Genomic DNA, 13686 nt, shown 5'->3' with positions numbered 1-13686 from the left:
ACGTTCACAAGGGCAGATTTTTTTTAGCGGGTTTTCCGCTGCGTATTTGAAAATGGGCGGGCTCTTCTCGGCTGTCCGCAGCAGATTTTCCGTGGCGGAATTTACGCTGCGGAAATTCCGCCACAGTCCCTACTGACTCCAATGGGGCTTGTGGCGGATTTTCTGCAGTGTACATTCCGCCGCAGAAAGTCTGCTGCGGACAGCCGAGAAGAACCCGCCCACTTTCAAATACGCAGCGGAAAACCCGCAAAAAAATCAGCGCGTGTGAACGTACCCTTAAGGTAGGTAGCAGTTCCCCACATTAGGTAGGTATCAGTTTACCCACATTAGGTAGCATAGATTCCCCACATTTGGTACCAGTTACCCCACAGTAGGTAGTAATTTCCCCACATTAGGTAGCACAGATTCCACACATTAGGTAGCACAGATTTCACACATTAGGTAGCAGTTTCCCCACATTAGGTAGCACAGATTCCCCACATTAGGTACCAGTTTCCCCACATTAGGTAGCATAAATTCCCCACATTTGGTAATAGTTTCCCCCCATTAGGCCGCAGGTTCCCTTGCAAGTTCCCCACAATAGGTCAAAGTCTCCCCACATTAGATCGCTGGTTCAAACAAACCCCCCCTCCCCCCACACAAAAAAAAAAACACACACACACACAACACAGAGACACACACAGATAGATAGAGAGAGACACACACAGTCAGAGATACACACTCACAGACAGAGACACACACACACACACACACACACAGTCAGAGATACACACTCACAGACAGAGACACACACACACACACAGTCACACACAGACAGCCACATACAGACAGAGATAGCGACAGACACACACACACACACACACAAACACACAGAGACACACTCACAGACAGAGACACACACACACACACACAGACAGTCACACACAGTCACAGAGTCACACACACACAGAGTCACTGTCACACACACACAGACAGAGAGAGAGAGACACACAAACAGAGATCGAGTGAAACAGACACACACTCACTTACTCATCCAGCGAAGCGCTCCTTCTCTGCGGGCGCTCTGCGAGTGACGTCACTCACGTCCTCCTGCGCGGCCCTGTGCGGAGTGACGTCGGGCCGGCGCAACAGAAGACGGTGGGTCGCAGGCCGGTTCACTGTGCAGGTGACGGGGGACGGGGGGGGGGGGGGGGGGGGTGTGCTACTAGTACGGAGACTAGTGAGACAGCGCGAGTGGGGGGGAGGAGGAGGGTGGTTGCTATTACAGAGACAGCGCAAGTGAGGACCGGGGGCGTACTTGGTGTCACCCCATCAGGATGGTGTCACCCGGTGCGGGCCGCACCCCCCGCACCCCGGTCGCAACGCCACTGCTATACAGTGCACACAGTGTCCTTAAAGGAGCCGCCCTTACTTGGAGTCCAAAGGAGCAGCTAACCCTGGCACAGGTAAGGAGTAGTACAAAACTTTTAGTCCCTCCCTGTACTGTAGGGGGCACTACCCCAGACAGCCAGTCAGTGCATGCACTTCAGTGATACAAGTGATTTACCAGTGAATGTCCATTCTAATTGGTCAGGTCTTCCAGCCATTGAAATGTTTCACAGATCTGGACTGTCCATAGCATTGTATGTTGAGTCTGGTTTTAAGTTACAATGGTCCAGAAAAAAACATTGTATGTTGAAACTATTGTATGTTGAGGCCATTGTAAGTTGAGGGATCATTGTACAGTGTTTTCCAACCAGAGTACCTCCAGCTGTCCAGAATGCTTGGAGTTGTAGTTTTTCTGGGGAGACCCCTAATGGTAAACACTGATCTAATATGTCTATGTTTATCTGCCCTAAAATGGTGTATGGAAAAGAGTTGTCTTCTATAAAGACAGGAGTGAAATAAGCTAAACAATGTATTGTATGTATTTTTTCCTTAAAGACCCATTTAGCCGGGTTGAGGGAGGAAACAAGCATTGTTTTCGGTGATTGGCTTTTCTTTACTGACTCTATATAGGGCTCGATCAATTGTGGGGCTGTGCTGCATAAACGATTGCTGGATCATTGTTTCAACCCTTTAAATTCATGATTGTAAGTCGCACCTGTTTAGACACAGAAGATTCAATCTACCAACAAATGAGCATTTTCCTGTTCGTTGACTGATCAATGGCCCTTTTACACAGGCCAGTTATTGGGAACAAGCATTCTTAGGAATTTTCATTTGCCCAATTATCAGCCGTGTAAAAGGGCCTTTAGCCCCTTAGTGACTCAGGGTTCCTCACCGTTTTCCCTTTTCCACCTACAGACCCAAATGAGGGCATGTTTTATGTGCTACCAATTTTCCATTGTAATTACATCAATTATTTCATCACTAAAGCTACGGCAAAACCCCAAAAAATTATTAGTGGGACAGAATAAAAAACAAACAAACGCCATTTTGTAATTTTGAGGGTTTCCGTTTCTACGCAGTGCACTTTTCGGTAAAAATTACACTTTATCTTTATTTTGTAGTTCTACACGATTAAAATGATACCAAACTTATATAGCTTTGATTTTATTTAACTACTGCTACAAAATTACAACTTTTTGCATGTAATTTTGTAGGTTTAAAAATGTCCTCTCCTGATACCTATAACTTTTCTATTTTTCAGCATATGGGGCGGTATGATGGCTAATTTTTTTGCCATAATGTGAAGTTTTTATCGGTACCATTTTTGTTTTGACTGGACCTTTTGATCTCTTTTTATAAATTTTTTATGGTATAGAAAGTGACCAAAAATACGCAATTTTGGACTTTGGAATTTTTTTTACATGTACGCCATTGGCCGTGAGGTATAATTAACATTATATTTTTATAGTTCGGACATTTATGCATGCGGCGATACCACATATGTTTATATTTATTTTTGTCTACATATTTTTTTTTTTAATGGGAAAAAGGGGGGGTGATTCAAACTTTTATTAGGGAAAGGGTTAACTCACATTTATTAACTTTTTTTTTTTTACTCATTTATAGCCCCCATAGGGGACTATAACATGCAATCTTCAGATTGCAGACACTGATCAATGTTATGCCATAGCATAACATTGATCAGTGTTATCGGCGCTCTGCTGCTCCAGCCTGGATATCAGGCATGGAGCAATAGATCGCCGATCGGACAGCAAGGAGTAAGGTAGGGACCCTCCTCCCTTCCTCTCAGCTGACCAGGACACAGTGGTCTTACCATGGTGATCCCATCAGCCCAACTGAGCTGCCGGGAAGGATTTTTTTCATTTTAGATGCAGCGATCAACTTTGATCGGTGATGTCCGGTATTAGCCACAGGTCCCAGCCGTTGATAGCCGCCGGGGCCAACCCGCTATGATGCGGGGTCAGCTCGTGCGTCCTTAAGAGGTTAGAGAGTATTTCAAGCCCAACTATTTGCTTTAGGCTGGGTTTTCACTTGGCAGTTTTTAGATAACTGCCACAGCAGCCAAAGCCATACCCACTTTTGGCTTTGGATCAAAAATTGCAAAGAGGAAATGTAGCCTCAGGCTGAATTCTGCTGGATCAAGTACTGGCTCTGGCTCAAAAAACTGCAGTAGCTTTGAAAAAAAAATATTACAGTTTCCAGGACTGGCACATAGCAAATGTGGTACCAATATTTAAAAAGGGAACAAAAGGTGACCCAGGGAATTATAGGCCTGTTAGTTTAACCTCCGGTGTATGTAAATTGTTTGAGGGTTTTCTAAGGGATGATATTTTGGAGTATCTTAATAAAAATAAATGTATGACCCCATATCAGCATGGTTTATGAGGGATCGATCCTGTCAAACTAACCTGATCAGCTTTTATGAGGAGGTGAGCTCCAGACTGGACCGGGGCAATCGCTGGATGTCGTATATCTGGAGTTTTCCAAAGCATTTGATACGGTGCCTCATAAAAGGTTGGTGCATAAAATGAGAAGGATTGGGCTGGGGGAGAATGTGTGTAAGTGGGTAAGTAACTGACTCAGTGATAGGAAACAGAGGGTGGTTATTAATGGTACTTATTCTGATTGGGTGACTGTTACTAGTGGGGTACCACAGGGGTCCGTCTTGGGTCCTGTTCTGTTTAATATATTTATTAATGACCCTGTTGAGGGGTTGAATAGTAAAGTAACAATCTTTGCAGATGATACTAAACTCTGTAAAGCGGTAAACACAATAGAGGACAGTTCACTGTTACAAATGGATCTGGATAGGTTGGAGGTTTGGGCTGGGAAGTGGCAAATGAGGTTCAACAGTGATAAATGTAAGGTAATGCATATGGGGAAGAAAAATCCGGGCTGGGATTATGTATTAAATGGGAGAACACTTGGGAGGACTGACATGGAAAAGGACTTAGGAGTCTTAGTTAACAGTAAATTTAGCTTTAGTAACCAGTGTCAGGCAGCTGCTGCCAATGCTAATAAAATCATGGGGTGCATCAATAGGGGCATAGATGCCCACGACAAGGAAATAATTCTACCGCTGTACAAATAATTCTACCGCTGTACAGACCACACATAGAATACTGCGTACAGTACTGGGCACCAGTGTACAAGAAAGATGTAGTGGAGCTGGAGAGGGTTCAAAGACAGGCAACCAGAATAATGCGGGAAATGGGAGGACTACAGTACCCAGAAAGATTAATCAGAATTAGGGTTATTTAGTTTAGAAAAAAGAAGGCTTAGGGGAGACCTAATAACTATGTATAAATATATCAGGGGATAGTGCAGAGATCTCTCCCATGATCTATTTATACCCAGGACTGTATCTATAACAAGGGGGCATCCTCTACACTTAGAGGAGGGAAGGTTTCTACACCAGCACAGATGGGGGTTCTTTATTGTAAGAGCGGTGAGACTGTGGAATTCTCTGCCTGGAGAGGTGATCATGATGAGCTCTGTAAAGGAGTTCAAAACGGGTCTGGATGCATTCTTGGAGAGTAATAACATCACTGGTTATGTATACTAGATTTATAGGGACAGAACGTTGATCCAGGGATTTAATCTGATGCCATATTTTGAGTCGTGAAGGAATTTTTACCTCTAGTATGAGGGTTTTTTGCCTTCCTCTGGATCAACTCAGTAGGGACTCATTAGGGATATAGGTTGAACTTGATGGACTCTGGTCTTTTTTCAACCTCATGAACTATGTTACTATGTAATACACATACAAGTTATCATCACAATTAGAGATGAGCAAACTTTTGAAAAATTCGATTTATCCGATTCGCTGAATTTTTACCAAAAAATTTGGTTTGATCCGAATTTATTTGTGGCAAATCTATATTAAAAACAGCTATTTCTGGCCTACAGAACACTTTGCTTTGTTCTAACATGCATATGGAGTGTGCTGGGGTAGTGAAATTATACCATTATTCAGTATGACATGCAGATTACAGGCATCGTTTTTAGAATCACTGCCGCAGAGCGGCACAATGACAGAGCCTGGAGGTGGCATCAGTATGAGGAGACCATATAGTGGCTGAATGACACAGCATGGAGGAGTTGGCAGCATGAGGAGACCATATAGTGTCTGAATGACACAGTGTGGAGGTGTTGGCAGCATGAGGAGATCATATAGTGGCTGAATGACACAGTGTGGAGGTGTTGGCAGCATGACAAGACCATATAGTGGCTAGATGACATAGCATGGAGATGTTGGCAACATGAGGAGACCATATAGTGGCTGAATGACACAACGTGGAGGAGTCGGCAGCATGAGGAGACCATATAGTGGCTGAATGTCACAGCTTGGATGTGGCTGAAGCATGAGGAGACCATATAGTGGCTGAATGACACAGCATGGAGGTGTTGGCAGCATGAGGAGACCATATGGTTGCTGAATGACACAGCGTGGAGGTGTTGGCAACATGAGGAGACCATATAGTGGCTGAATGACACAGCATGGATATGTTGGCAGCATAAGGAGACCATATAGTTGCTGAATGACACAGCCTGGAGCTGGCAGCAGCATGAGTAGACACTAGGGCTTACAATTAATTTTGAAATTTTGGTTAAATATTTTTTACAATTTTTTAATTAAAACAAATACAACACATAAACATAAACATCACAAAAACATCATACTACTCTAGTACAAGCTGTTTGGTTTCTCAATATTACCTCTATTTATAAACCTTTTTTTATTTTTCATGTAACCTGTAACCAAAATTTGCTTAATGCATTATGCATATTCATTTATGCAAAAGTCAATTAATTAATAAGAATTGCACCCTGTTTTATATTATAACAGCTTGCCTTAAAATTATAATAAAAGAAAAAAAAAGGAAAACTAAGAATAAGAATAAACCCTCCCTTGCTTTGGTCCACTTAATTATTATTTGTTATTAAAGTGTGTATCCAAAGATGCCATGCTTCATTCAAGAATGAAATAGATATTATACCACCCGAATTATACGCAATTGCTTTTTGACATTGGTATGAATGGAATATAACATTTAGTACTTATTTGTAAGTTGGTATCACTGTAGATCTCCAATATTTTATAATAGTGAGGTTTGTCATGGTGAGACATTAGGGATATAGGTTGAACTTGATGGACTCTGGTCTTTTTTCAACCTCATGAACTATGTTACTATGTAATACACATACAAGTTATCATCACAATTAGAGATGAGCAAACTTTTGAAAAATTCGATTTATCCGATTCGCTGAATTTTTACCAAAAAATGTGGTTTGATCCGAATTTATTCGTGGCAAATCTATATTAAAAACAGCTATTTCTGGCCTACAGAACACTTTGCTTTGTTCTAACATGCATATGGAGTGTGCTGGGGTAGTGAAATTATACCATTATTCAGTATGACATGCAGATTACAGGCATCGTTTTTAGAATCACTGCCGCAGAGCGGCACAATGACAGAGCCTGGAGGTGGCATCAGTATGAGGAGACCATATAGTGGCTGAATGACACAGCATGGAGGAGTTGGCAGCATGGGGAGACCATATAGTGGCTGAATGACACAGTGTGGAGGTGTTGGCAGCATGAGGAGATCATATAGTGGCTGAATGACACAGTGTGGAGGTGTTGGCAGCATGACAAGACCATATAGTGGCTAGATGACATAGCGTGGAGATGTTGGCAACATGAGGAGACCATATAGTGGCTGAATGACACAACGTGGAGGAGTCGGCAGCATGAGGAGACCATATAGTGGCTGAATGTCACAGCTTGGATGTGGCTGAAGCATGAGGAGACCATATAGTGGCTGAATGACACAGCATGGAGGTGTTGGCAGCATGAGGAGACCATATGGTTGCTGAATGACACAGCGTGGAGGTGTTGGCAACATGAGGAGACCATATAGTGGCTGAATGACACAGCATGGATATGTTGGCAGCATAAGGAGACCATATAGTTGCTGAATGACACAGCCTGGAGCTGGCAGCAGCATGAGTAGACACTAGGGCTTACAATTAATTTTGAAATTTTGGTTAAATATTTTTTACAATTTTTTAATTAAAACAAATACAACACATAAACATAAACATCACAAAAACATCATACTACTCTAGTACAAGCTGTTTGGTTTCTCAATATTACCTCTATTTATAAACCTTTTTTTATTTTTCATGTAACCTGTAACCAAAATTTGCTTAATGCATTATGCATATTCATTTATGCAAAAGTCAATTAATTAATAAGAATTGCACCCTGTTTTATATTATAACAGCTTGCCTTAAAATTATAATAAAAGAAAAAAAAAAAGGAAAACTAAGAATAAGAATAAACCCTCCCTTGCTTTGGTCCACTTAATTATTATTTGTTATTAAAGTGTGTATCCAAAGATGCCATGCTTCATTCAAGAATGAAATAGATATTATACCACCCGAATTATATGCAATTGCTTTTTGACATTGGTATGAATGGAATATAACATTTAGTACTTATTTGTAAGTTGGTATCACTGTAGATCTCCAATATTTTATAATAGTGAGGTTTGTCATGGTGAGAATCTTGCATACTGCTATTCTCTGTAACTTTGGATACTTTTGAATGCCAATCAATAAAATAATCATCTGTGGTATCAGTTGTGTGTTGCTATTTGTTACTTGTCTTATTAATCTTTCTTTCCACTTGATTCAAGAACATTTTCAGTTTTGGGCATAACCATATGATATGTGAAAGTGTCCCTCTGTTTCCACAATGCCTCCAACATTCCAGGTCTGAATTAGCATACATGATGTGGAGCTTAGTTGGTGTCACATACCATCGAAATCTCATTTTAATAGCCACCTCCAATTGTGTCACACATGGTAATGCCCTTCGTGTACACTGGAAGTTTTTTTTCCATTCCATCTCTGATATGTGACATTCCAGCTCCCTCTCCCACGCCCTATATGCCACATATTCTACCAGGGGGAGGGATGGTTCCAATAAATCATAAATAGGACGTAACTTGAATTCTGCTCTATTAAATATTCTATAAGCTTCTGCATTATAATGCCAACCTGCCTTATTTCTATCTTGGATATAATGTCTTATTCTTAAATATATATATAAAAGTCGTTTTTAGATATATCAAAGGTAGTCTGTAGTTGAGCAAAGGAGCATATAACCCCCTTATCATATATCGTCTCTATAGTTTTTATTCCCTTTGACATCCAAATCGATAGATTAAGGTCAGGTATAGCAATTGATAATATTGACAAAGGGGTTTCCATTGGTCCTAATTCTTGGGATTTCCTTGTTAAATTCTGTAACATTGCCCAACCCCTCATCCCTGCCATAGTAATGGGGGAGATCGATCTTGGTGAGTTCACTTTCCATATATTCAAATATGGCATGAGTGTATGTGACATTGGGGAACACCATTCTGCTTCTATCTGAACCAATGTTATTGATAATGTTACATCTCTTATGAAAGTGTCCAACTGAGAAACTATAGTTGCTAGATAATAGTTACGAAGGTTTGGTACCCCTAAGCCTCCCCTGTCTCTATGACGAGTCATTAGTGACATCAAGATACGTTTCCGCTTGCCTTTCCAGATATAAGATGACATCAACTGAGTGATTTGTTTAAAAAAGGAACCAGGTAGGGCAATTGGGGTAGTTCTATATACATACAACAGTTTGGGTAGAACCATCATTTTAGAAGCTACTCTTCCTAGCCAAGATATCTCTATTCTCCCTATCAATTCTAGCTCCTTTCTAAATATTTGTATGAATGGGGCATAATTAACAGTATATAACGCTGAAAAATACGTGAGATATGTTGTCCTCCAATCTAATGAAAATTTTTATTTCAAATTTCTTACTGTCTCTGGGGGCATGTGGTATGTTAAAACTTGTGACCTTGCAGAGTTTAATTTATAATTAGATACCTGTCCGAATGATTCCAGAAGTCGCATAGCCTCCGCCAGGGACTGTTCCGGACTCTCCTTAGTCAAGATTACGTCATCCGCATATAATGAGATCAGGTGCGCTGATGAACCAATAGAAATACCTTAAATTTTTTCACTAGATCGAAAAGCTATAGCCAATGGCTCTATACATAAAACAAAAATTATTGGGGACAGGGGACAACCCTGGCGAGTACCATTTGAGATCCGGAAATCCTCGGATATCACCCCATTCGAGAAGACCTTGGCGCTCGGTGATGAATATAAAGCCTGAATTGCTTGCAATATAGTGCCTCCAAATCCCATGGCCTGTAGCACCGAGAAGGCAAATGATCAATGTATGCGGTCGAATGCCTTCTCGGCATCAAGGGAAAGGAAGGCGGACGGGATTCTCCTCCTATCTATATGGTAGAGAAGATTAATTATTCTTCTAGTATTCTCATAGGCCTGACGGCCTCTAATAAAACCCACCTGGTCCCTTGTCACCAGGCCAGGGACTACTGATGTTAGGCGGTTAGCTAATACTGTAGCATACATTTTCACATCCACATTCAATAAAGATATTGGACGAAACTTGTTAGGTCTATCTGGCATTTTCCCAGGTTTCTGCAAAGTCACAATGTGTGACTCAAGATTCTCTCGAGGTAGGTTTCCTTGTGTCATTGTTTCAGTGAAAAAGTCCTTCATGTGTGGTACCAGGATAGCGGAGAATATTTTATAGTAAGTAGAGGTGAGCCCATCAGGACCTGGAGCTTAATTTAGAGAGGAGGATTTTATAACCCGTGTTATTTCATCTATTGATAGAGGAGTATTAAGAGAAGTGTGTAAGACATGGAAGAGATAATTTCTGCAAAAAATCTTGTATGTTTGATTCTGTGGGTTGTAAAAGATTACCCTCAATTGAGAGATTATAGAGCTCAGAATAATAATCTTTAAATATTCCAACAATTTCAGAAGGATGGTATATTTTATGTGTTGACATAGCCTTCCAGAGATAAGGGATTCTTGATTTTGAATGTTTATTTTTTAATCGGGAAGCCAACAGCTTTCCCTCTTTGTTTTACGCATAATATTGAGATTTTAATTTCCCTATTTGTTTTGCATACTTATAAAAGTGTTTATGAATTTTATCTCTAATCTCTCTTAATTTATTAGCTAATTCTTTGGAAGGTGATTGTTTGTTCAAGTCATCCACTATTTTCTGTTGCTCTAATAGATCATGTAATTCTTTCATGCGCTCTTTCTTATAAATATGGCCCCATTTAATGATTGACCCTCTCATAACTGCTTTATGCGCGTTCCAAATGATGCTATATTTAATCTCTGGGGTCAGGTTTAAGAGAAAATATGAAGCAAGATCAGCTGACAACTCAGCTTGATATTCAGGGTCCCATACCAAAAATTCATTAACTCTCCATATATATGCAGGTGAAAAAGTACCCCCTTCTTCAATCTCTAGGACTACCGGCATACCATTTTTTTTTTAGCAATAGTGGATGACTTGAGCGAATCTATAAGGGATTTATCTACTACAATCAGATCTATTCTAGAATAGCTGTTATGTGTTAAAGAATGGTATGTAAAATGGTTTTCATTTGCGTGAAGGAGTCGCCATGTGTCAAAAACTTCTTCACGGGAAAACATTGAAAATTGAAGATTTATGGTAGCTAGTGCCTAGCACCATCAGTAAACCATATATTGGTTGAATGAGACAGCCTGGAGGTGGCTGAATCACGAAGAGACCATATAGTGGCTGAATGGCATATCCTGGAGTTGGCTGAAGCATATGGAGCCATATAGTGTCTAAATGGCACAGACTGAAGTTGGCTGAAGCATGAGGAGACCATATAGTGTCTGAATGGCACAGCCTGGAGTTAGCAGAAGCATGAGGAGACCATTGAAATTTAAGATATTTAAAATTTTGAAATTGAAATTTTAACTCCCAAGTTTTAGTGTCCCGGGCCCCGGCGTGTGGGTACAAAGGACCAAATTTTACAAGGAGTCACATGTCACATGGCAGCACAGTGACAAAGCCTGGAGGTGGCATCAGTATGAGGAGACCATATAGAGGCTGAATTACTGCCTGGAGTTTGTGGCAGCATGAAGAGACCATATGGTGGCGGAATGGCACAGCCTGGAATTTGTTGAAGCATGAGGAGACCATATAGTGGCTGAATGAGACAGCCTGGTGGTGGCAGCAGCAGCATCAGGAGTCCTGAAAGTTACCCTAATGCAGAGGAATTTCGGAAACTGGGGACCAGCACTTTAATTATGTTTTGCAGTATCCATGGCAGCACAATGAGAGAGTCTGAAGGTGGTAGCATCAGCATGAGGACACCATAGAGCAGAACAATTAGAGAGTCTGAAGGTGGCAGCATCAGCATGAAGTGACCATAGAGCAGCACAATTAGAGAGCCTGGAGGTGGCAGCATCAACATGAGGAGACCATATGGCGGCACAATGACAGTGCCTGGAGGTGGTGGTATCTGCACGAGGAGACCCTAGAGCAGCACAACGAGAGAGCCTGGAGGTGGCAGCATCAGCGTGAGGAGACCATAGAGCAGCACAATGAGAGAGCCTGGAGGTGGCAGCATCAGCATGAGGAGACCATATGGAGGCACAAAGACAGAGCCTGGAGGTGGTAGCATTAGCATGAGGAGACCATAGAGCAGCACAAAGACAGAGCCTTGATGTGGCAGCAGCAGCATGAGGGCCATGCCAAGTGAGGGTTGAGTCTGAGGAACCTACCGACTGTTGACTGGGGTGTTGGATGAAGTGGATGACCGGGTGAACCGATCAATCACGGCTGCTGGGTTGCTGGTCGAGACTCGACTGCTAGCTGACACCGGGAGCTCAGACCTCTCGCTGCGACACGCCCCTACTCTGCTGCGGCCTCTGCCTGAGCCTGATGAACTTAGGTCTCTGCCACTCCACTGTGCATGTCCTGGCACTACTCTGCCTGACATACTTAATGCATATATCAGAGGAGTACAATACACTTCACTATGCTTAAAACAGTATTTGTCTAGAACAGCAGCAGGTGTGTTCTATTAGCTGTCCTTTCACAGTATATAGGCCCTTGACAGATTAACAGGTACAAAATAGTACACTACTTAGATGTAGGTATGTGGTATGCAATTATGAGGGCAGAAAAATGCACTACAGTACACTTAAAAAAGTACCTGAGTACAACACCAGCCAGTGAGTACTTTTGCCTGGACTATCACAGTATGTAGGCCCTTGACAGATTAAAAGGTACAAAATAGTACACTACTTAGATGTACATATGTGGTATGCACTTATGAGGGCAGAAAAATGTGCTTCAGTACACTTAAAAAAGAATCTGAGTACAACCCCAGCCGGTGAGTACTTTTGCCTGGACTTTCACAGTATGTAGGCCCTTGACAGATTAACAGGTACAAAATTATTTTACACTACTTAGATGTAGGTATGTGGTATCAGGTATGCACTTATGAGGGCAGAAAAATGCGGTACAGTACGTTTAAAAAAAACGTATTTTAGTAAAACAACAGCCGGTGATTACTTTTGCCTGGACTTTCACAGTATGTAGGCCCACAACAGATTAGCAGGTAAAAAATAGTACACTACTTAGAGATGTAGGTATGTGGTATGCACTTAGGAGGGCAGAAAAATGCACTATAGTACGCTTAAAAACTCTGTATTTTTGTAAAACACCAGCCGGTGATTACTTTTGCCTGGACTTTCACAGTATCTAGGCCCTTGACAGATTAACAGGTATAAAATAGACTTTCACAGTATCTAGGCCCTTGAAAGATTAACAGGTACAAATTAGTACACTATGTAGATGTAGGTATTTGGTATGCCCTAATGAGGGCAGAAAAATGTGGTATAGTACGCTTAAAAAAACTTATTTTTGCACAACATTAGCAGTACACAACAGTGCTGCAGCACAAAAAAGCTGTGTACTAAACACAAAATTGCATTGTCAAAGACTATTAGGAATGGACTGCTGGGTATTATACCATCTACAGACTAGTATAAGCAGCAGATGAGTTTTTGTGGAACAAAGACACAGAATTGTGCTGAAAAATTATTCCATCCTTCTCTACTAAGGTTTATGAAGTTGAGGCAGCTTGTTGAAATGTATGAGGCAACACACAGCTATCTGCCCCTATCTGTAATACAATGATGAAGAAAATGACTGGGAGGTTAATGGCTGCAGTAAAAATCCTTTTCAGTGAAAAAAACACTGCTCTCTATCTACCAGAACTCTGATGTGACTAGAATGTGAAATGCTGCTGGAATTAGCTTTTCTGTGTAACACACCCATAGCGATGTCCTTCCTATCTGTAC

General features: G+C 41.4%; 2 long non-coding RNA genes across 2 annotated transcripts in view; one reads left to right on the top strand and one right to left on the bottom strand.

The window, feature by feature from the left end:
* The window catches only part of LOC130281838 (uncharacterized), a 144394-nt gene that overhangs the window by 9476 nt on the left and 121232 nt on the right, over window positions 1–13686 (bottom strand). Inside the window, exon 3 of the long non-coding RNA XR_008846126.1 lies at window positions 9334–9434. This is a non-coding gene — a long non-coding RNA (uncharacterized LOC130281838). The remainder of the gene's footprint in view (window positions 1–9333; window positions 9435–13686) is intronic.
* LOC130281839 (uncharacterized) overlaps window positions 1–13686 on the top strand; it is an 89626-nt gene that overhangs the window by 23806 nt on the left and 52134 nt on the right. The gene's annotated exons all lie outside the window — the stretch shown is intronic.

Source organism: Hyla sarda, chromosome 7, assembly GCF_029499605.1.
Source record: "Hyla sarda isolate aHylSar1 chromosome 7, aHylSar1.hap1, whole genome shotgun sequence".
Lineage (NCBI taxonomy): Eukaryota > Metazoa > Chordata > Amphibia > Anura > Hylidae > Hyla > Hyla sarda.
Note: the sequence above shows the minus strand (reverse complement) of the source record. Positions and strands in the feature narration are given on the sequence as shown.